The 24,135-nt window shown below is 39.3% G+C and overlaps 1 pseudogene; it reads left to right on the plus strand.

The window, feature by feature from the left end:
* The first annotated feature begins 22,934 nt into the window (after nucleotides 1–22,934).
* On the plus strand, nucleotides 22,935–23,671 carry LOC127673287 (frataxin, mitochondrial-like; annotated as a pseudogene).
* Nucleotides 23,672–24,135: the final 464 nt, after the last annotated feature.

A 24,135-nucleotide genomic window follows, 5' to 3' on the forward strand; every position in this document is an offset into this window, starting at 1 on the left:
AATATAAAGACATTACAATTACTCAACTTGTAGTTATTAATTTGTCCTACAAGCGGAAGGGTGATCAGAATATTAAAAATTAAAGAGTTTTTAGGAAATGAGAGTTTTTCTGTGGTTCGGGTAAATTGCAGCTATTTCTCACCTGGTAGGTATGAGTGAAGCCCAGCAGAAAAGCAGGAAATGGATGATAAACACTGGAGTACTATTGTTAGCTGGCACATCCTCCACAGTGGAAAGGTGAAAAACAAACAAACAAACAGTATTACTAAAGGTTCTCCAGATGAACAGTACTGATAGAATGAACTGTGAACTGCAATGTATGCAGAAAGTGGAATAATAAATGGTTTATAGGCTGTGATCCAACTAGTCTAACAATGGCTTGCTACCAAGGGCAAATTGAAGAATTCAGTAGTTGTTCAAATCATGTGGCTGGATTCTCAGTTCATCTTCAGAATATACTAGAATTCCTATGAAGTAGGCTCTAATGCCAAGGGGAAAAGAAATTGCTACACAGAGGTAGAGAAAGATACCATCTTCAATGACTTTTATATATCTAGGCTGACAAAAGAAGCCATGGTCTAGATTAAGGGTGGATCTCATCACCACAAAATATCCATTAAAGAAGAATTTTTTTCCACTTCAAAAGCTATAATTAAGAAAAATTCTCCACAGTACCCAAACTCTTTTGGTTTTAGTTAATTCCACATATAGTTAGTTTAATTAGTAAAAATAGCCATCATATCCATCCAAGGCATTGGAAGTAAGGTAGAATTTTTTCCTTATGGTAGGCAAGGAGAACATAGGAGTCATTTCCAAAGCAATGATTTCCTTCAAGAAAGGAAGCATTGGAATTTTACTGAGGGAATCTGAATATGTTCACATATAGGTTTGCTTGCTCCTATGCAAGCCTATACAAATCCTCTGTTGAATGTGGTCACAATGTGAAAGCAGAGCTATTTAAGGGCTTTCTAGCCCAAAGTGTGCAGAAACATATGTAAAATATACAAATTATGGATAAAAATGTCTCTGGAAGGTTCGACTTTTACTACATGGTCTTAGCTGAAAATCCTCTAAGTGACACAGGGAAAGTACATTGCTAAAGAGATATTGCTCCTGTTGATTATGATGTATGATCTAACAGTTGTATCAAGGCCATGGTTCTCACATGTATAAAGAACAGACAACATAAATTCAGAAAACATCAAGGAAAAATCAGCTATCATTAACTCTGGACAATTTTCTTAGAGGAACATCTCTGCTGAGCTATTCTAACCTCACAATGACTCTGCTTTAGCCTCTGAGATGGCTGGCTCAAAGGAAGACCACAGCTGCAGCCATGAAGGACTTGAAGGAGTTCATCATAACTAGCTCTGACTGCTGTCTGTCTCTGGGCTGTGACATCACCATATGCAATTCTATATTTTAAGCTTCCGTTTTATTTTTATGTACATACAGGTGTTTTCCTGCATGTGTCTGTGTGCAGCAACAACAGAGGCCAGAAGAATGCAGGAGATGCCTGGGAATGGAGTACCAACATTAGCTATAATGTGTTTTCTAGGAGGGAACCTGGGTCCTCATTAACAGCACACAATTGTTCTTAAATGTTAAGCTATCTCTCTAGTCACTTTTCATTTAAAAATTGTTTCTAAACATTTTAATTGAAATATATTACATCAATTTCCCATTTTCAGTTCTCTCTCACTTTTCCCAAAATCTTTCCAGTCAATTTCTTTTTTTTTTTTAAATACATTTTTTTCCTTTTTTTTGTTGTTTTGTTTTGTTTTGTTTGTTTTTCGAGACAGGGTTTTTCTGTATAGCCCTGGCTGTCCTGGAACTCACTCTGTAGACCAGGCTGGCCTTGAACTCAGAGATCCACCTGCATCTGCCTCCCATGGTCTGGGATTAAAGGCATGTGCCACTACTACCTGGCTTCCAGTCAATTTCTTCATTGTCAAGTATGTGTGAATAAGTATCCTAAAACTATGAAGAAAACTTGCTGAGCACATTTCTCTTACTTGTGTGTATATGGTTTCAGGAATGACAAAGATGCATTGGATAGCTAAAAGCATAGCTCCTATTTGCCTGAGGCTAATGCTCCCACTTGCAGGAGATAATCCCCTCTTTAAGGAACAACAGGTTGTTGGGAGTCATAAAAGTTCCTGTATCCACAGATCACTAAGAAAACCAGGAATGTCAAATAAACAAGGCCCTATTCTTCTTGAGAGTGATAAAATATCTGCATTCTATCCAAAAGTGTCTGGGTGGATTTTGTTGATGAACTGGTGATCCTTTTGCTGTCTGTGGAGGCAGACCTTACCTACCTTTTTATATAGAGACAAATTCCAAAGAATGATTATCCCAGTTTCATTCTTCCCTAGACTGTTACCCTTCCTTAGGGGCTATGTCACTTGTTCTTTAGGACCTGTCCTTTGCATATATGAGAATTGTGATAACCTTCAGTAGAGGATTTGACTCAGCATTTATAGGAGTAAGAAAACCTATATGTGAATATACACAGACTCACTCAGTAAAATCCCTGTGAGTCTTTTCTTAGAGGAAATCATTGGTTTGGAAGTGACTCATGATCTCATTGCCTGCTACAGGGAAGCTGTGCCAGCAAACAATAGTGTGCCACAGTGTTTGCCATCATTTCCTGCTTTTCTCCCAGGCTTGTCTCATGCCTGCCAGGTGTTCAGTAGCCGCAGTTTCCCTGAACCCAACATGAAGCCACGAAAAAACAAAGAAAACAAAACAACAGTAACAAAGAAATGGACAAACAAAAAAACCCAGAAGCATAAAAAAACAAAACAATCAAACAAACAAACAAACAAAAACCCACTACTTGTTTCCTAAGATCTCTCTTTAATTATATACACTCTGAGCACCCTTTCACTTGTAGGACAGATTAATAACTCCACTAGAATTTGGTAATGGGCTATCCATGCTATCTACCTTAATTCCTAAATGAAGAAGGGGAATGCCTACGGAGCACTGTGAGGGGAGCTCAGGCAATCTTTGAAGTCAGGACCTGGTGAGCATAGTCTGAATGCCCATGAAAAGGAGGAGATGGCTGCTGAGCAGTGCAAGCCGGAGTGGTGGGTCCATCCAGGGCCGTGTAAGGAAGATAGATGTGTAAGTTATCGGAGGACAAGTAAAAGTGCTACTGAAATGCAAATTCCTGAAGATTCAAGAAAGGTCAGCCTCTTGACTGGTAGTCAGGAAACACTAAACTGTGGACCTCCAGTAAGCTTGACCACTATGGGTGGTGCTCATGTCACTCAATACACCCTGGCCAATCAAACCTTTAAGACAGACCTGCCACTCAAAGAGGAGGAAGGTTCTTCCGGGTGCCAGGTTGGTTTAGTTGTTGAGCCTCCCCTGGCATTCTGTGCTCTGATCCCGGCTGCTGGTTGCTATGAGGTGTATTCAGGCGAGCTCCAAAATTTCAACATGGTGAGCACAGGGTCACTGTTAACAGTGTGGAAGAGCAGGGGGCTGAGCGATGAGAGCTGGTTTGGTGAGTCTTTTCCTGGTGTAGGTAGGAACAGTATGCCTTCAATAGGTTCCCTTGTGATTCTAACTACTCCTTGGACTCAGCACTAGCTCTGAATAACTCTGAATAAATTCACTGTGGGAGCTGCATCTGCATCTGCATAATGGCTTTTGTGTAGAAACATCCATCACGGGATGCCAAACTAGTTTCTTCATATTCAGCTCTTAGGAATTCGCATTAAGGTGTAAGCTCTGCTTGGAGTAAATTTTGTGAAAGTTGCATTTCATGTTTTAGGTAGCAATCCAGTACTAAACTCTGCTGTAAAAGAATAGAATTGAAGATGTAAAGGATTTACTCTAGTGCTTAGGAAATACTAAGTCACACCAAGTAGAATTTAGCTGAGGGAGGACTGCTTGTAAAACACACCACAGATAAATAGTATGCTAACCAAGCCTGTTAGAGATTAGAATGCTAGGATACATCATGTTTGTTCACCAGGATTATGCAAAAACATGGCTCCAAACCAATAAGAAAGGAAATAACCATGATTTATAACCAGCTACTTGGTCCATTCCCATATCAGAGATCTCTAAAAAGCTGCTCAATGTGGCATTACAGGATCACAATTAGCATTATGGACTGGTGTACCACAAATGTTCAGTTTTCTCTTAGAGAAAAGCATGGTTCTAGGGAGATCCACACTTCCCCCCTTATAGGCCTCCTTTTTCCCTATATCCTCTCTGGGTCTGTGGATATTATACTAGAATATCATGTATCTTATGGAGAGCTTTTTGGGACCCGCTTGCTTCTAGACACTTGGCGGGAATTTGAGGTCCGCAAGAACAAAAGAAGTAAACTCAAGGCTGGAATCTGGAAACAGGCCCAGATTAAGAACATTTACATTTGAGTTAATGCAAATCTCAGAGAGGGCTCAGCTGGGGCAGGTGTGGCATTCCTTTTGTCTTAGTCCTGATGACTAGTCTGTAGAAAGGTGTTTTCCAAGATTTTGTTTATTGCCTTACTTGTTCCTTCAAGAAAGTCGACTGGAAAAAAATAAATAAATAAACCAGCTTCAACCTCAGAACTCACTGGGCCCACTCTATGATGTTGTCTAATTATCCTTTTTTCATTTTAATCCTAACTCCTGCCCTGGAGAACCTGTTGACTAACTGAGCAGGCTTGTCAGTATCTAATAGCTAATATCATTTATAGATGAATGCCTACCATATTTGCGTTTCTAGCTATTGGTTCCCTTTTCAGGGTGATTTTTTTTCCCCTAGTTGCATCTATTTTCCTTTAAATTTCATGATGTCTTATCCCTCCCTGCCCCCATGCTGGAAGAAAAGGCTTTCTGTATTTAACATTCTGAATGCTGCCCTGCTCCCACCCTCCTCCTTTCCCCCACTGTCCTCCATGCCCCCACCATCCACAGTTCCTCCCTCCATTTCCTCTTCACTTCTTCTCTGGGAGGGTGGAGGATACCTCTGGTTTTACCCCCACCCTGGCACATTTCATCTCTGCAGGACTAGATTCATCATGTCCCACTGTGTCCTGAAAATGCAGTCCAGGTAGGGGAACAGAATCCTCAGACAGGCAACAGGTTAGGAAACAAGCATGATGACCAAGCTGCACCTCTGCTGTGTATGCAGGGGAGCTCAGTGTAAAAGAACATAGTGCAGTATTCTTTTGTTGGTGGGGCAGTCTCTGAGAGGCCACAAGGGTCCAGGATATTTGATTTTGCTGATGTTCCTGTGGAGACCCTCTGGGTCTCTCAATCCCTCCCTTAACTCTTCAGTAATACTCACTGAGCTCCATCCAGTATTTGGCTGTCAGTCTGCATCTGTTTCAGTCAGCTGCTTGATAGAAGAGCCTTGCATGGGACAATCATGTTAGCCTCTTGTCTGCAAGCATAGTAGAGTATTATTAATAGCATCAGGGTTTGGTGCTTGTCCATAGGATAAGTCTCAAGTTGGGCCAGTTATTGCTTGGCTATTCCCTCATTTTCTGTCCCAGCATTTCTTTTTTTTTTCTCCCCCTGCTTTTTCGAGACAGGGTTTTCTCTGTGTAGCCCTGGCTGTCCTGAAACACACTCTGTAGACCAGGCTAACCTCAAATTCAGAAATCTGCCTGCCTCTGCCTCCCAAGTGCTGGGATTAAAGGCATATGCCACCATTGCCCGGCTCTTTTAAATATCCATGCTTAAGTGAATACATACCCTACATGTTCTTTTGCATCTCAGTTACCTCGTTCAGAATATTTTCTATTTCTACTTAGTTGATGTATTCACAATATCCTTTTTTTTTTTTTTGTATTTGGATTTTTCGAGACAGGGTTTCTCTGTATGGCCCTGGCTGTCCTGGAACTCACTCTGTGGACCAGGCTGGCCTCGAACTCAGAAATCCACCTGCCTCTGCTTCCCAGAGTGTTGGGATTACAGACGTGTGCCACCACTACCCAGCTTGTCCTTATTTTTATTTTTTTTTTTTAATTTTTTTTTGGGTTTTTTGCTTTTTTTGAGACAGGGTTTCTCTGTATAGCCCTGGCTGTCCTGGAACTCACTCTGTAGACCAGGCTGGCCTCGAACTCAGAAATCTGCCTGCCTCTGCCTCCCAGAGTGCTGGGATTACAGGCGTGCGCCACCACTGCCCGGCTCTGTCCTTATTTTTAATAGCTAAATAAATTGAGTAAATGAGCCACATTTTCTGTATATATTCTTTGGTTGAGAGGCATCTGGATTGTTTCCATTTTCTGCCTATTATGTACAAAGCTGCTATGAACATATTGGAGCACATGTCCTTGTGGTAGGGTAGAAAACTTTATAAGTAAATGACCATGAGTAGTATAGCTGGGTCTTCGGGAAGAACTATTACCAATTTTCTTAGACTCTACTAGATAGATTTGCAGTTATTATACCGGTTTGCTCTCCCACCAGTAATGGAGAATCATTCCCCTTTCTCCACATCCTCACCCGTATGTGCTGTCATGTGAATTTTTTAACTTACCCATTTTGATGGTAGAATCTCAAGGGTTGTTTTGATTTGTATTTCTTTGATAACTAAGGTACTTGAACATTTTTTTTACATGGTTCTTAAGCATTAGAGATTACTCTGTTGAGATTTGCTTGTTTAGCTTTATACCCTATTTTTTAATTGTCTTATTTGGGTAACTGGTGTTTAACTTCATGAGTTCTTTGTATATTTTGGATATGAGCCCTCTGTAGAATGTGGGGGTGTTGAAGATCTTTTCCCAGTCTGTGGCCTGCTGTTTTGACATATTAACAGTGTCCTTTGCCTTACAGAAGCTCTTCAATTTCATGAGTTCCCATTTATCAGCTGTTGATCTTAGTACCGTATCTATTGGTTTTTCTGTTTAGGAAGCTGTGGCCTAATTGGTAAGTTATATCTTCACGAGTAAAATTATCTAATTTCAACTACATTAGATTATATTAAAGGAAGCTGCTCTCAGATAAGTTCACTGGTCCAAAGGACCAAATCCAGCAAGTCACCATGGGAAGGAAGAGAGATGAGAGAGGAAGAGGAAATACATGTGAAGAGAAAGAGAAGAGAATAGGAGAGTGGGAAACCAAAATGTCTAGACTATGTAGGGAAGAGCCTCTGGGGGTAAGAGCAGCCCAGCCCTGTGTTAGAATGTTCAGTTTAGGGAATAGGTTTTCCCTTGTTGGGACTGGGGCATAGTGGATAACCTGGAGGTTAGGTCTGCTTTGGTATGCAAAATATACACCTCAAAATATACACCTCATTCCCTTGCTCCAGGATCTGAAATTAAACATCAAAGCATCTAATGCTATTTCTCTCTTTATATTCTATTAGATTTAGTGTATCTGGATATATGTTGAAATCTTTGATCCACTTGAAATTGAGTTTTGTGTGCAGTGATAAATATGTGTCTATTTGCATTATTCTAAATGTAGAACTATAGTTAGACCAGAAACATTTGTTGAAAATGTTTTCTTTTTTTTCCCATTGTATGATTTTGCCTTTTTTTTGTGAAAAATCAAGTGTCCATAGTTGTGTGGGTTTATTTCAGGGTCTTTAATTCAATTCCATTGATCAACCTGATTGTTTCTATACCCATACCATGGAGTTTTTATTACTATTGTTCTATAGTACAGATTGAAATCAGGGATGGTGATACCTCTCAAAGTTCTGTTATTATACAGGACTGTTTTTAGGTATCCTAAAACAGTAGTTTGTTTTGTTTTGTTTTTCCATATTGAAGGTAAGACTTGTTCTTTCAAGGTCTGAAAAGAATTGTGTTGGAATTCTGATGCAATTGCATTGAATGTGTAGATTGATTTGATAAGATGCCACAGACCAACCTCAGTTATTTTGGGGTTCTTGAGAATGAGAGGATTGGATAGATGTAAAACCACAGTCTCAGGCAATGAAGGGGACTCATTGCTGTTCTGAAACTGCTCTTGGAGACAGCTTGTGGTCTCTATCTCTCTCAGGCTTTTCTTCTCTCTGAGTTCACTTCTTTGTGAGTACATGGTCAATTTAGGATAAGATTCATGAGGTACTGAAAAGAAATATTCTTTTGCATTTGGGCAAAATATTCTGTAGATATCTGTTAGGTCAGTTGAATTACATCCTTCCTTCCTTCATTTCTTTCTTTCTTTCTTTTGTTTTTTTGTTTTATTTTTGGATTTGGTTTTTTTGAGACAGGGTTTCTCTGTATAGCCCTGGCTATCCTGGAACTCATTCTGTAGACCAGGCTGGCCTTGAAAATCCACCTGCCTCTGCCTCCCATAGTGCTGGGATTACAGGCATGCACCACCACCACCTGGTTTGTTTCTGTCTTAATGACCTGTCCTTGGTGCAAGTGGGGTGTTGCTGTCTCCCACAATTTGTATATGGGGTTCGATGTGATATTTAAGCTTCAAAAATGTTTCTGCTTTTGTCTTTGGAGCATAGATGTTTAGAATTAAGATGACATTTTGGTAGATTTTCCTCTGATGCTTATGAAGTATCCTTCCCATCTCTTTTGATTACTTTTGGTTGAAAGTCTATTTGATTAGAAGTTCGAATGGCTATGCCAGCTTGTTTCTTGAGTCTGTTTGCTTGGAAAACCCTTTTGAGCCCTTTATTCTGAGGTCCTCTATATCGTTGTTGCTTAAGTGTGTTTCTTGCATGCCGCAGAATGATGGACCCTGTTTTCACATTCATTCTGTTAACCTGTGTCCTTTTATTGTTGAATAGAGTCCATGGATGTTTAAACGTATTAGTGAGCAATGATTTTTAGTTCATGATATATATATATATATATACTTTTTTTTTATTTGGTTTTTTCAAGACAGGGTTTCTCTGTATAGCCCTGGCTGTCCTGGAACTCACTCTGTAGACCATGCTGGCCTCATACTCAGAAATCTGCCTGCCTCAGCCTCCCAGAGTGCTGGGATTACAGGCGTGCGCCACCACTGCCCAGCTTAGTTCATGATATTTTGTTGTTGGAGGTGGTGGATTTTTTTTGTTTGGTTGGTTGGTTGCTGTTTTGTTTTGTTCTGTTTTTTTGAGTGTGTATATTTGTATAAGATCTTTTCTTATAGTTTTGTTGTGTAATTAATTTCTTTTTTAAAAAAGATTTATTTATTTTTATTTATATTAGTACACTGCAGCTGTCTTCAGACACACACTAGAAGAGTGCATCAAATCCCATTACAGATGATCGTGAGCCACCGTGTGGTTGCTGGGAATTGAACTCAGGATCTCTGCAAAAGCAGTTAGTGTTCTTAAACACTGAGCCATCTCTGCAGCCCCCTAATTATTAATTTTTGTGGGATGCAGGAATGGATCAATATCTAAAAATCCATCAATATAATCCAACATATAATGAAACTTAAAAAAAAATCACATGAGAATCTCATTAAATGCTGAAAAATTTTTTGATGGAATCCAACACCCCTTCATGTTAAAAGTGTGAGAGAGATCAGGGATACAAGACACATACACAAAAATAAGAGATCAGGAATACAAGACACATACACAAATATAATCAAAATTATATACAGCAAGCCAGCAGACAAAATCAAGTAAATGGAGAGAAAGTTAAAGCAAATTCACTAAAATCAACGATAAGACAAGGCCTCCCGCTTTCTCCCTATCTATTCAATATGGTATTTGAAGTTCTATCCAAGGTAATGATATTGTTTAAATTTAGTTTTGTCATGGAATATTTCTAAGGGGTATGAAGGAATTCCTGGAATGTAGCACATTTTGTAGCAGAGCCATGATGCTTGTACCTTGGTGAGGCATGAGCTGATGGACCATGTGTACTGAGAACTTCATGCTGTTACAGTGTTTTACTCTGCTTGTTGTCCTCATATCTCTCTTAATCTAAGAAGTGTATGAAAATTCTCAGGGGGACTTCTTTTTGTTTTGTTTTGGTTTTTGAGACAGAGTTTCTCTGTATAGCCCTTTTCATCATGGAACAAAGTCTGTAGACCAGACTGGCTTTGAACCCAGAAACCCACCAGCCTCTGCCTCCCAAGTGCTGGAATTAAAGGCATGCACCACCACTGCTCGGCTTCCGGAGGACTTTTTGTCAAAGGCTTTTTTGGTGTCTAATGTGATCCTGTAATTTTTTTTTCTGTAACTTTTTTTTTTTTTGAGACAGGCTTTCTTTGTGTAGCCCTGGATGTCCTGGAAATCACTCTATAGACCAGGCTGGCCTCGAACTCAGAAATCCACCTGCCTCTGCCTCCCAAGTGCTGGGATTAAAGGCGTGTGCCACCACCTCCAGGCTTTCTGTAACTTTTTTATGGATTATATTTCCTTATATTCATGTTGAACAATTCCTGCATCTTGAACATTGTGGGTGATCTTCTTGATCAGCTCTTTCTTTGATTCTGTTTGCAAGTATTTTATTGAGTAATTTTGCATCTATGCTTATGAGGGAAATTTGCCTGTTACACTCTGTTTTGAATCTTTATATGCTTGGGTATCAGGGTAATTGTGGCTTCATGAAATGAATTGGGTAATGTTCTATTTTTGTTTTGTAGAATAAATTGAGCTGTGTTGGCATTCAGTCTCCTTTGAAAGTTTGAATTATGCACTAAAACCAACCAGCCCTTGGTTTCTTTGGTTGGGAGTCTTGTCATGAATTCTTCTTTGTCTTTTACAGTTACAGAGCTCCCTAAATTGTTTATCTGATTTTGATTTAACTTTGGTAAGTGATGCCTATCAACAAAATTATCAATTTCTTTTAGATTTTCTAATTTGGTAGTATATAAATTTTTGAAGTATGTTCTTATAATTCTGGGGATTTCCTTATTGTTTTTTTGATCTGTCATTCTTTTTGTTTCTGATTTTAAAATTTGAATATTCTTTGTCTTTTAGTTAGTATGGATAAGGGTTTATTTCGTTTTTGTTTTGTTTTTTTCTTTTCAAAGAATCAACTTTGCTTCATTGATTTGTGTGTGTGTGTGTGTGTGTGTCCTCCATTGCTGGATTGCAAGCTGGTACAACCACTCTGGAAATCAGCTTGGCAATTCCTTAGAACATTAGACCTAGTACTACCTGAGGACCCAGTTATACTACTCCTGGGCATATACCCAGAAGATGCTCCAACATATGATAAGGACACATGCTCCACTATGTTCATAGCAGCCTTATTTATAATAGCCAGATGCTGGAAAGAACCCAGATGTCCTTCAACAGATGAATGGATACAGAAAAATGTGGTATATTTACCACATTAATTAATGGAATACTACTCAGCTATTATAAACGATGAATTAATGAAATACTTAGGCAAATGGATGGAGTTAGAGAGTGCCATCCTGAGTGAGGTAACTCAGTCACAAAGGAACACACATGGTATGCACTCACTGTTAAGTGGATATTAGCCCAAAGGCTCTGAATACCCAAGATACAATTCATAGATTACATGAAGCTCAGGAAGGAAGACTAAAGTGTGGGTGCTTTGCTTTTTCCGAGAAAGGTAACAAAATACTCACAGGAGCAAATATGGAGATAAAGTGAGATAAAGACTCGAGGAAAGGCCATCCAGAGACTCCAGCCTGGGGATTCATCTCATATATAGTCACTAAACACCAATACTATTGTGGATGCCAAAAAATGCTTGTTGAAAGGAACCTGGTCTGGCTGTCTCCTAAGAGACCCTGCCAGAGCCTTTTACATACAGAGGCAGATGTTCGCAACCAACCATTGGACTGGGCACAGGGTCCCCAGTGGAGGAGTTAAGAGAAAGGAATAAAGGAGCTGAAGGGGTTTGCAACCTCATAGGAAGAACAATAATAGCAACCAACTAGACCTTCCCAGAACTCCCAGGGACTAAGCCATCAACCAAGGAGTACACATAGCTCCAGCTGCATATGTAGCAGAGGATTTCCTTGTCAGGCATCAATGGGAGGAGAGGTCTTTGGTCCTATGAAGGCTTGATAGAATCCCTACTGTAGGGGAATAGAGGGTGGGGAGGTGGGAGTGGGTTAGGTAGAGTAACACCCTCATAGAAGCAGGGGGAGGGAAGATGGAATAGGGGTTTTCTGGGAGGGGGGAAATTGGGATAGGAGATAACCTTTGAAATGTAAATAAAGAATATATCCAGTAAAAAAAAAATGCGGTACAGAGCAAAACATAATTCTCAACTGAGGAATCATAAATGGCTGAGCAGCACTTAAAGAAATGTTCAACATCCTTAGTCATCAGGGAAATGCAAATTAAAATGACCCTGAGACTCGACCTCACACCATCACAATGGCTAAAATAAAAAATTCAGGTTACAGGAGATGCTGGTGAGGATGTAAAGAAAGAGTAACACTGCTCCATTGCTACTTCAACTGGAAGCTGGTACAACTACTTTGGAAATCAATCTGACAGTTTTCAGAAAATTGGAAATAGTTTACCTGAAGACCCAGCTATACCATTACTGAGCATAAATCCAAAATATACTCCAACATATAATAAGGACACATGTACCATTATGCTTATAGCACCCTTATTTATTATAGCCAGAAGCCGGAAACAACCAAGATGTCCCTCAAAAGAAGAAGGAATACAGAAAATGTGGTACATTTACATAGTAACAACCAAGATATCCCTCAAAAGAAGAAGGAGTACAGAAAATGTGGTACATTTACACAATAACAACCAAGATATCCCTCAAAAGAAGAAGGAATACAGAAAATGTGGTACATTTACACAATAGAGTACTACTCAGCTATTAAAACAATGACTTCATGAAATTCTTAGGCAAATGGGTGGAACTAGAAAATATGTGTGAAGTAACACAGCATTATTGGATGTATTATGCCAGAAGACTTTTAGATTTAACTTTTTTTTTAAAGATTTATTTATTATATGTAAGTACACTATAGTTGTCTTCAGACACTGCAGAAGAGGACAGCAGATCTAATTACGGGTGGTTGTGAGCCACCATGTGGTTGCTGGGATTTGAACTCAGGACCTTCTGAAGAGCAGTCAGTGCTCTTAACCACTGAGCCATCTCTCCAGCACCCCCCCCTTTTTTTTTTTGACTGATGGATCCATTTCTTCTGTGGTGTCCTTGACTTAGTCAGAGTTTCTATTCCTGCACAAACATGACCAAGAAGCAAGTTGGGGAGGAAAGGGTTTATTCTGCTTACATTTCCACATTGCTGTTCATCACTAAAGGAAATCAGGACTGGAACTCAAGCAGGCCAGGAAGCAGGACCTGATGCAGAGGCCATGGAGGGATGTTCCTTACTGGCTTGCTTCCCTGGCTTGCTCAGCTTGCTTTCTGATAGAACCTAAACTATCAACCCAGAGATGGCACCACCTACAAGGGGCCCTCCCGTCTTGATCACTAATTGAGAATATGCCCCACAGCTGGATCTCATGGAGGCACTTCCCCAACTGAAGCTCCTTTCTCTGTGATAATGCCAACCTATGCCAAGTTGACACACAAAACCAGCCAGTACAATTGACCCCTTGTCAACTTGACACAAAAACGCATCACTATTAAGCCTGAACCTTTACTTTCTTATTCATCCCCAAGATCTAAATTACTTTAAAAGTCTCAGTCTTTACATATTAAAAATTTAATCCCTTTAAAATGTCCAATATCTTTTAAAATTCAAAGTCTTTTTAAAATTCAAAGACTGTGGGCTCCACTAAAATATTTTCTTCCTTTAAGAGGAAAAAGTATCAAAAACAAACAAACAAACAATCAAAAGCCGAGCTGTGGTGGTGCCTGTAATCCCAGCACTCTGGGAGGCAGAGGCAGTTGGATTTCTGAGTTTGAGGCCAGCCTGGGCTACAGAGTGAGTTCCAGGCTATACAGAGAAACCCTGCCTCAAAAAAAACCAAATCAAAAAAAAAAAAAAAAAAAAAAAAAAAAAGAGGGAAAAGTATCAGGGCACAGTCACAATCAAAAGCAAAAATCAAACTCCAACTGTCCAATGTCTGGGATCCAACTCACCATCTTCTGGGCTCCTCCAAGGGCTTGGGTCACTTCTCCAGCTCTGCCCTTTGTAGCACACACCTTGTCTTCTAGGCTCCAGACGCCTATACTCCACTGCTGCTGCTGTTCTTTTTTGGTCATCTCATGGGACTGGTATCTACAAAATACTGCTGTCCACCCCTGTAACTAGGCTTCACCAATAGCCTCTCAAAGTGTCTCTTCCTGGTGCCAAGCCTCAACTCCTTTGCATTACCCCTTCAAGTCCTGGGTCATCAACTGCAACTGAGATTGCACCTTTGCCAATAGCCTTCCATGGCCTCTCACAGTGCCAAGCCTCAGCTGCTCTTCAGGACCATTCTTGCTTTCAAAACCATTACCACCTGAGTGACTCTTACACATTACCAAGTCATGCTGCAGCACAAGGTACAACCCTGGCTATCTCTGGAACATAGCCTCATTGTGCTCTCCGAAAACACTTCCCAGAAGGTGTCACCTCAATGATGCTGGTCTCTTCTTAATCACCACTAATTTCTTAGCTCCAGCTAACCAGCATCAATAGTCCCAGTAATGCAAAGATTTTGCGGTAGTACTTCTGGTATCTTGTTCATCACAACTGTTTTTCAGCCCCAGCTGACCAAAATCACAGAATCTTCACAATCAAAATAGCAACAGCCCTGATACGAGTCTTTAGTCTTCCCTCTAAAATTTCACAAGCCAGGCTTCCATCTTCTGCACTGTACTCAGCATTATCTTCCAAGCTCCTTCAGAACATCCCACAGAGTTCTTAACATCCCATTGGCTCTTCTAGCTCAAAGTTCCAAAGTCCTTCCACAGTCCTCCCCCAAACATGGTCAGATTGTCACAGGAATACTCCACTATGCTGGTACCAATTTGTCTTAGTCAGTTTCTATTCCTACACCCACATCATGACCAAGAAGCAAGTTGTGGAGGAAAAAGTTTATTCAGCCTACATTTCCACATTGCTATTCATCACTCAAGGAAATCTAGACTGGAACTCAAGCAGGCCAGGAAGCAGGACTGGATGCAGAGGCCATGGAGGGATGTTTTTTACTGACTTGCTTCCCCTGGCTTGCTCAGCTTGCTTTCTTAAAGAACCCAAGACTACCAACCCAGAGATGGTACCACCCACAAGGGGCCCTCTCCTCTTGAGCTCTAAGGGAGAAAATGCCCCATAGCTGGATCTCATGGAGCCACTTTCCTAACTGAAGCTCCTTTTTCTTTGATTATTCCAGCCCGTGTCAAGTTGACACACAAAACCAGCCAGTAGAGTGCTCAATTCCTGAGATTCTTCCATCTCTATTCTGTGGGTGAACCATGTTTTTGTAGTTCTTTGTAGCAGTCCTAAGATTTCCATTTCCAGGATTCTATTAGTCTCTGCTTTTTTTATTTTTATTTATTTACTTTTTACTGTTTCTATTCCACTTTTAGACCTTGAGCAATTTTATGTGTTTCACTCAACTGTTTTTTTTTTCTTTTCCTTTGGTTTTCTGTTATTTGCCTGATTGCATTTTGCTGGGTTTCTTTAAGAGGTTTATTAGCTTCCTCTGTAGGGACCTCTGTCCTCTTCATATAGGTGGGTTTAAGGTAATTTTCTTTGCTTTCAGCTATGTTGGAATATTAACGACCTGATGTAGTAGGATACCTTGTCTCTGTTAGTAACATATTTCTTTGACTGTTACTTTTTTATATTCCTGCTGTGTAGACATCAGCGTTTGAGATAAGTATAGGTCAGTGTGCTGATTTCTGGGGTTTGTCTTGTTTTTGTGGGAGTTTTCTTCGCCCCACCCTCCCAGACAGGGTTTCTCTGTATAGTCCTGGCTGTCCCAGAACTTACTCTGTAGACCAGGCTAGCATTGAACTCAGAAATCCACCTGTCTCTTCCTCCCAAGTGCTGGGATTAAAGTTGTGCGCCAACAGTGCCTGGCTTGGGTTTCCTTTTTAATCTCTGGATTTTCAGAGTCTGTTGACTGATTATTGCCTTTTTTTTTTTAACCAATCTGCTTGCCAGGTGTATTCAAGGAGCAATGTTTGCTGGTGTTGCAGGCTGGGGTAAGAGGAAGTCAGGAAGAGATGATCTTAACAATGCAAAGGAGGTATAGACAGGTGAGATGTGAAGCTGCCTCTGGTGTTCTAGTCCAGTGCTAGGATCCACTGTGAAAATTGGGTCTGGAATAACAGTAGTGTGATAGGTCTTTGGACTGGCTACTTATTCTGCAGGTAAGCATGCCTGAGAAGGGGCTGTTTGCCGGTAGTTGAGGAGGATTCAGACACAGATGAGTCTGAAAGAACAGATAGGATGGTCTGTGGTATCTACAGGAGGCATGGACAGGGTGAGGAAGGTAGCTGCTCACGAAGAGCAACCCTGAATACTGGGTCTCAAGTAACAGAGTATGGGTAAGGACTGGAAGCATCCTATCTAGTCCCATACCCAGCATCTTAATACTTAGACCTCAGGATACCAAGGGTTATTTATTTAATTCTATATTCATTTAGGTTTTTGTTGTTATTAATCTGTGAAAGACATTTTGTTTATTAGGAAAAAAATTGATATATGGGCTGGGCACGTCACTCAGCAAATGTTCTTTTTGTGGTTTGGCCTTAGCTCAGATACCAACACCCTACACAAGCTGAAGGGCTCATAATCACCTGCTACTACAGATTCATGGAATCTGAAGTCCTTTTCTCTGTTGTATCACCTGTACTCATATGGAAAAACCTCTCTGTCATGACCACAAACCTATGCTTTAAAACAGGGATAGACTTGCTTTCAAAAGTTCTTATGACTTATAAACCAATTAGTAAAAAACAAGCTCTTTAGGTGTGCAATACAAATACGCTGTTTCTTTAAAAATCTGCTTTGTTCCATTTGGTTTGTAAATGTTTGCATTCCTTATACTGCCTTAGAATTATATCTAATCATCTGTCATTGGAATTAAAATGTTTTGCTAAGTGTTCCTAGTAGACATTCTTTTCTTTATCATAGAGAATGAGATACTCTTGCTAGACCAAATCATTTCTTTAATGTTGAATCATTTGTATGCTTTATGCAAACTCTCCAACTGGAATAGTCCTCGATTCTCAATCCAGTTTTTGCTACTAGCAAAAGAGAAAACCAGAGTGCACAGTATGAGTGCTGGCCAGTGATTTCTTTGATTTTGATTTTGAATATAATCCTTTAATTCTTGTTTTAAGAACTACGTTATAGGGGCTCAGCGGTTAAGAGCACTGACTGCTCTTCCAAAGGTCCTGAGTTCAAATCCCAGCAACCACATGGTGGCTCACAAGCATCCATAATGAGATCTGATGCCCTCTTCTGGGGTGTCTGAAGACAGCTACAGTGTACTTACATATAACAATAAATAAATCTTTAAAAAAAAAAGAACCACGTTATATTTATAAGCCAGTCTCTGTGTCTTCATTTAACAGTGGTATAATCTATATTGTGTGGTTTTTATTAATTGAACACATATTTTATTGTTGTTTCTCTAAAACATTACAGACCACCTATTTTTGTCTTCTGAAAATTTACTCTATTATCTTATGAATTCCTTGAGATTTTGTTAGTTTGGGGACTTTTTGTGGAGAAACATACTATTTTTTTCTCCTTAAGTCTTGCCTCACCCGGGTGGTGGTGGCACAGGCCTGTAATCCCAGCACTCTGGGAGGCAGTGGCAGGCGGATTTCTGAGTTCAAGGCCAGCCTGGTCTACAGAGTGAGTTCCAGGACAGCCAGGGCTATACAGAGAAACCCGGTCTCGAAAAAACCAAACCCGGTCTCGAAAAAACCAAATCCAAAAAAAAACAAAAAACAAAACAAAACCAAAACCAACCAAACAAACAAAACCAAAAAAAAAAAAAAAAAAAAAAAAAGGTCTTACCTCTCCTCCTTTCTTGGCAAATCTGTGTTTTCCAGTTTTATCAATCACCACTGTTTATGTTGCTACTTAAGTGACTGATATGGTTAACATATTGATTTGGTGTTTTAAAAACGTTTGTTGCAGCTGGACAGTGGTGGCGCACGCCTTTAACCCCAGCACTCAGGAGGCAGAGGCAGGCAGATTTCTGAGTTCCAGGCCAGTCTGGTCTACAGAGTAAGTTCCAGGACAGCCAGGACTATACAGAGAAATCCTGTCTCAAAAAAAAAAAGTTTGTTGTATTATTGTTTCTGTGTCCTAATTTGCTTCAGTTCTTAATGTTTCTGAGGCTTCAGTTATCTGAGGAAGCCTCAATTGAGGGAGTGTCTCCATCAGAATGGATGTTTACTATGTCTGAGAGACTGTGTTGACTGATGATTGATGTGGGAAGGCTCTTCCACTGATGATGGCAATATCACTAAGCAACTAAGCCTGGACTAGATAAGAGAGTTAGCTGAGCCTGAGACAGTAACCGTGTTTTTCCATTCTTTTTGTCTTCATTTTCTACCTTGAGTTTCTGTTCTAAGTTCCCAAAATGATGGAATGTTATCTGATATAACCATCAAAAAAAAAAAAAGTCCATAACCCGAGATACTTTTGGTTAGAAGATTTAATAACATATAATATCAGAGAATCAAGTTATAACAACAAAATAAAAGGTACAAAAAAAAAAGGGGTTGTGCTATTAGCCAGAACCTGGAAATGTTCTCTTTTGGAGGAATGTGGAAAGTATCAGGACTTAAGAGGCAGAGGGCATAGAGAGTTGTACAGAGTTTAATTATTTTAAACTTGTAAGATGGGAGTGTTGAATATAATGCAAACAGAAGAAGTTGAGGTTAGAAGATGTCAGTGGATACTGGACTTCATCATACATTTAGCTAGAGGTCTCAGATGGCAAACTGAAATGACCTACAAACTCTCCTATGAGTAACACTTCTTCCTGCTATGCTTTACATTAATAGAATAAATAATCAAAGTGAATCCTTGTTCCAGAAAGAACTTCATATAAAACCTACTGCAGCTGTGGTCAAAGAATGTTACAGTTCATTTAAATTTAGAAGCTGAGCTTTGAAAGATTATCCATGTTTACTGGCTCTGGAAACAAGAAATATGCAAAATTTAAAGTCTTGTGTTCTTTCTCTGTGGTTTTAGTTCAGTACTGTTCTGGCCATTTATGTTCATCAGAGTCAGAGCCCCAGTGAAAAATCTATGAGTTCATTGAATGCTCAGTACTGTTTCCTTCTCTCTCTGTCTCTCTGTCTCTGTCTCTGTCTCTCTCTCTCTCTCTCTCTCTCTCTCTCTCTCTTAATTGGCATTTCTCTTGCAAAGCCATATCCTATTGAAAATTCACAGAAATGACAGAATTGAACCTCATTATTCAATTTCTTTCTCAAATAATTGATTACATTAGTATTTCAGGATGAAGAAATCAGTGGGGGAAGCACCAGAATTATACAAATATATTGTCAGTGAGGAATACATTTAAAATTATGTTGGCATCACGTTCTGTGTTATACACCTATATGGGATATTTTAGAATGCAGTGACCTATGATGATGTGCATGTGAACTTCACTTGGGATGAATGGGCTTTACTGGATCCTTCACAGAAGAGTCTCTACAGAGATGTGATGCTGGAGACCTACAGGAATCTCAAGGCTATAGGTAAGATAGTGAATTTCCTGTCACTTTTCAAAATAAAGGGACAGTTGTTCCTTTGTTATTAAAGTTGTTCTGTAATTTCAATTGAGAAAAGGAAGAATGAGGTAAATGAATCAGGCATGGTTATATGGTTCACAGAAGATAGTAAGTTAAATTAGGCCTAATTTCCAATAATTTGTCATAAATTTTCCATTTCTATATTGTAGGCTACAATTGGGAAGATGACAATATTGAAGAACATTTACCAAGTTTTAGAAGACATAGAAGGTAATTTTCATGTGCACATTGGTTTGAATGTACCTCTGAAGAAATTATAATGTTCCCTGTAAATTTTTTTTAAAAAGTGACTGTATAATAAAGGACTAATTTACACATATCATAATTAATAAATTCTCGAGAAACAGTGCCTTATTGATAACAGCATTTGTATAATAGCATCATTAGATTATGTGTTAGAAATGGCAATCTGTTTAATCTCATACTACTTAGATATTGCAAAATGTATACACAGCAAAAAGGTGATAAATAAGTGGGCAAACTTTCTAATAGGCAAATGGTCCATAGCAGAGCTGGAGATACTCTTTTTTTTTTTCTTTCTTTTTAGTTTTTTTGGATTTTGGATTTTTCGAGACAGGGTTTCTCTATATAGCCCTGGCTGTCCTGGAACTCACTCCAGGCTGGCCTCGAACTCAGAAATCTGCCTGCCTCTGCCTCCCAGAGTACTGGGTTTACAGGTGTGCACCACCACCATCCGGCTGGAGATACTCTTATACTTATAGTAACATTGCTAAGAGAGAAGGGCAGTTTATGAGAGTCAAGAATGTTGTTTTGAAGAAATCTTAATCCTATACCACATGTCTATGAGGAACAAAATGTCAAATTGTGTGAAATGCAGTATGGAACCTTTCACTTGTTATTCTTCTTTTAATAGGTATATCATATATAACAATTGATACAAGCCACGTAAGCATACAGATGTGAAAGAACCAATCTCTCTCTCTCTCTCTTCCAGAACAATTAGAATATATATAGTAGTCCCCACATTGAATAGACTTTCTGAGTAATACAAGTTTACAGTTAACTGATTTTTCAATTTCATAGGGATCATCCTGAAACTCACACTGCAGAAAATACTTATTGTACTAGGAATGTGGAAATTCTTCATTGTTTATCCTGGTTCACATTGTAAATGCAGTATACAAAGGTAGTGTATTTCGTAGTAAAGGGAAATTTATGAATGCACTCAGTGTAGTAAAGCTCTGACCTTTCCTAGTTCTCCTCAGTATGTGAAAATACTCATAAAAAAAGGATGCTATAAATGTGAGCCATGTAAGAAATGTCCTTACCATCACAGGTATCTTCAAAGATGCAAAACAACCCATAATGTCAAGGAAAACTGTGAATGTCAACAAAGTGATGTCCTTAAGATCTGATTCTTCTTAACCAAATTAGACCAAATTATAAAATTAATTACTACAGACACAAAGATTCATCAGTGTAAGCAATGTGGTAAAGCTTTTACATGTGCCAATTATCTTTGCAGGCATGAAAGAAGTCGTAGAGGAGAGAAATCCTATGAAAGTAATCAATGTGGTGAAGCATTTGCGTATCACAATCATCTCTGAAAATGCAGTAAAATACTTAATGGAAAGAGACCCTATGAGTGTAGTCAGTGTGGTAAAGAATTTGTCTTTCACAGTCAACTCAGAATGCATCAAAGAACACACACTGGAGAGAAGCCATATGAATGTAACCAATGTGGTAAAGCCTTTGCATATCACAGTTGTCTCCAAGGACATAAAAGAACACACACTGGAGAGAAACCCTATGAATGTAAGCAATGTGGTAAAGCCTTTGCATATCATAGTAACCTTCAGGTGCATGAAAGAATACATACTGGACAGACACCCTATGCATGCAACCAATGTGGTAAATCATTTGCACGTTCCCAGAATCTCCAAGTACATAAAAAATCATATACTGGAGAGAAACCCTGTGAGTGTGAACAATGTGGTAAAACCTTTCCATATCATACTAGTCTCCAAGGACATAAAAAAAAAAAAACACACTGGAGAGAAACCCTATTAATGCAACCAATGTGGTAAAGCCTTTCCAAATCATACTAGTCTCCGAGTGCATGAAAGGACACATAGTGAAGAATAACTCTGTGGATGTAATCAATGCTGTAAAGACATTATAAGTCAGAATCATTTCCTAGAACATAAAAGAGTACATAGTGGAAAGAAACTCTATGGATATAATTAATGCTGTAAAGACTTTGCAAGTCAGAATCATTTCTGGAACATAAAAGAACACAGAGTGGAGAGAAACCATATGGATGTAATCAATGAGGTAAAGACTTCCTAAGTCAGAGTTGTCTCCTAGAACATAAAAGAATACATACTGGAGAGAAGTCCTATGAATGTAATTAGTGTGGTAAATCCTTTGCATGTCATTATCATCTTTGGAGTCACAAATGAATTCATGCTAGAGAGAAACCCTATGAATATATTTAGAAAACATTTGCACATTTATATAGTCTCAATCATCATGAAAGAATTCATACTGGAGAGAAATTGTATGAATCTAAGCAATATCATAGCATCTTTGTCATGGGGAGTCCACTGAGATTCAACACTACTCAAATGCCAGTTCAATAAAAATCACAAGAATTTATTTTAATCAATCTGCTACTGACTGATCAGGGCCAAAGATCTAACTCAGGAGCTGAACTGCCACACAAACCCTCCGAACCCTAAACCAGAATCTTATAAATGTTTTGTTGGAAAATCAGAAACACCTGTGCCAAGGCACATCTACATATTTTTGACCGATCAGGATTCATGAATAGGGACTTTCTTAATGCAGCTGATCTATGTCAACTGATGCAGATTATAGATATTACAGTCTAAGCAATCATATCTACTAGTTCTTTTATATTTTGGATCATGTTTTGAGAAACAAAGATGAATAACATAAGCTGTGGTTTGGAAGAGTCATTGTGTTTTGGTGAACAGAAGCTGATCTGCTTTGGAAAAGTCCCTATCTCCCCTAGAGCCTGGCAAATTGAACTTAGTTTTACCCTATGATGAAATGGAGACTGATAACAAAAAGGTAGTACTTAGGACATGTTTCTTTTGCTTCTTCCTAATGTTTACATGTTATAATCATCTTCAATAACATAAAAGTATATATTTTGGAGAAAAAAAACCTACAAATGTAATCAATGTTATAAACCCATTTCACCACACAGTTACCTACTAATACATAAACAAAACACACTGGAGAGAAATCCTATGAATGTAAGCAATGTGGTAAAGTCTTTTCACAACAGTCATTTCCTAAAACATAAAAAAATTTAAAAAAAAATACACACAGAGCGATTGCTGAGTAGGAGCAACATGTGAGTACTTGCTAGCTTGCCCTGATGGAGTACTGCCTCTCTCAAGCAGGTGGGAACAGATTGGAAATAGTGGTCACAATCAAAGCAGCCAGTGTCATCCACCATGCCCATTTGAGCCTCTACTACTTGACTTTGGTACTGAACATCAAAAATCAGTGTCTGAGTGGTACATTTAAGGAATTTAGGGACTTTGGACAACCCAATCTCTTTAGACAAGACATCTTATGAAAGACTCACACAGAAGAGATGCTAGATCCTCTGACAGCAGGGTTTTTTTGTTGTTGTTGTTTGTTTTGTTTTGTTTTTTTCAAGACAGGGTTTCTCTGTGTAGCCCTGGCTGTCCTGGAACTCACTTTGTAGACCAGGCTAGCCTTGAACTCAGAAATCCACCTGCTTCTGCCTCCCACATGCTGGGATTAAAGGCGTGCCCCACCACCGCCCACCTGACAGTGTACTTTGAAGACCTTACACACACAAGCCCTATACCCTGGAGGAATATGTTGTCTCCTTTATGGGTGGTATGCTCACCATTAAACTGGCCAGAATCTAGGGACTTAACATGATCAAGAAACAGACCCCCAAACAAGCAAATCTATCCATCTTCTTCCTCTAGTGGCCTCAAGGCTATGCCTGTACAGGGAAGATTGGGTGTACACCTATGAGAGTGTATCTCTGCATGAGTTACTGGCCAGGGAGCTGGCTGAAGCTTAAACACCAAACTGGACTTGTCTTCATTGGCCTATTCTAGAAAAGGCATTTGACTACCTGCCAAATTCCAAGAGACTAAAAAATAACAGAAGACCCAGCCTCCTCCTGTAGCTGATTTCCCATGTCTGCTACTGATGAGAGTCATACTTTGTGTGACAGCTCTGTGAAAAATGTGTGTTACCTTCCCCCCCACATATGTCCCCTCTGTACCCCCCCCAAAAAAGACATAAGAAAGAGAAAACATAGAAATGTGACCAGTATGGTAAAGACTGTGTATTTCGTTGTGGCCTGTAGATATATAAAGGAACACATACTGGTTACAAAGAATACAAATGTAATCAATGTGATAAAGCTTTTTGACAACACAAGTATATATGAATACATAACAGAACACATACTGAAGATGTGTGACTACTGAGAAGCAATGTGGGAAAGCCTCTGCATGAAGCAGTAGTCACTGAAATTATGAGAAAAAGCCATGCAGAGAAACATCATGAACGTAGTCAATGTGGTAAAG

The sequence above is a fragment of the Apodemus sylvaticus genome, chromosome 22, assembly GCF_947179515.1.
Source record: "Apodemus sylvaticus chromosome 22, mApoSyl1.1, whole genome shotgun sequence".
In the NCBI taxonomy this organism is placed as follows: Eukaryota; Metazoa; Chordata; class Mammalia; order Rodentia; family Muridae; genus Apodemus; species Apodemus sylvaticus.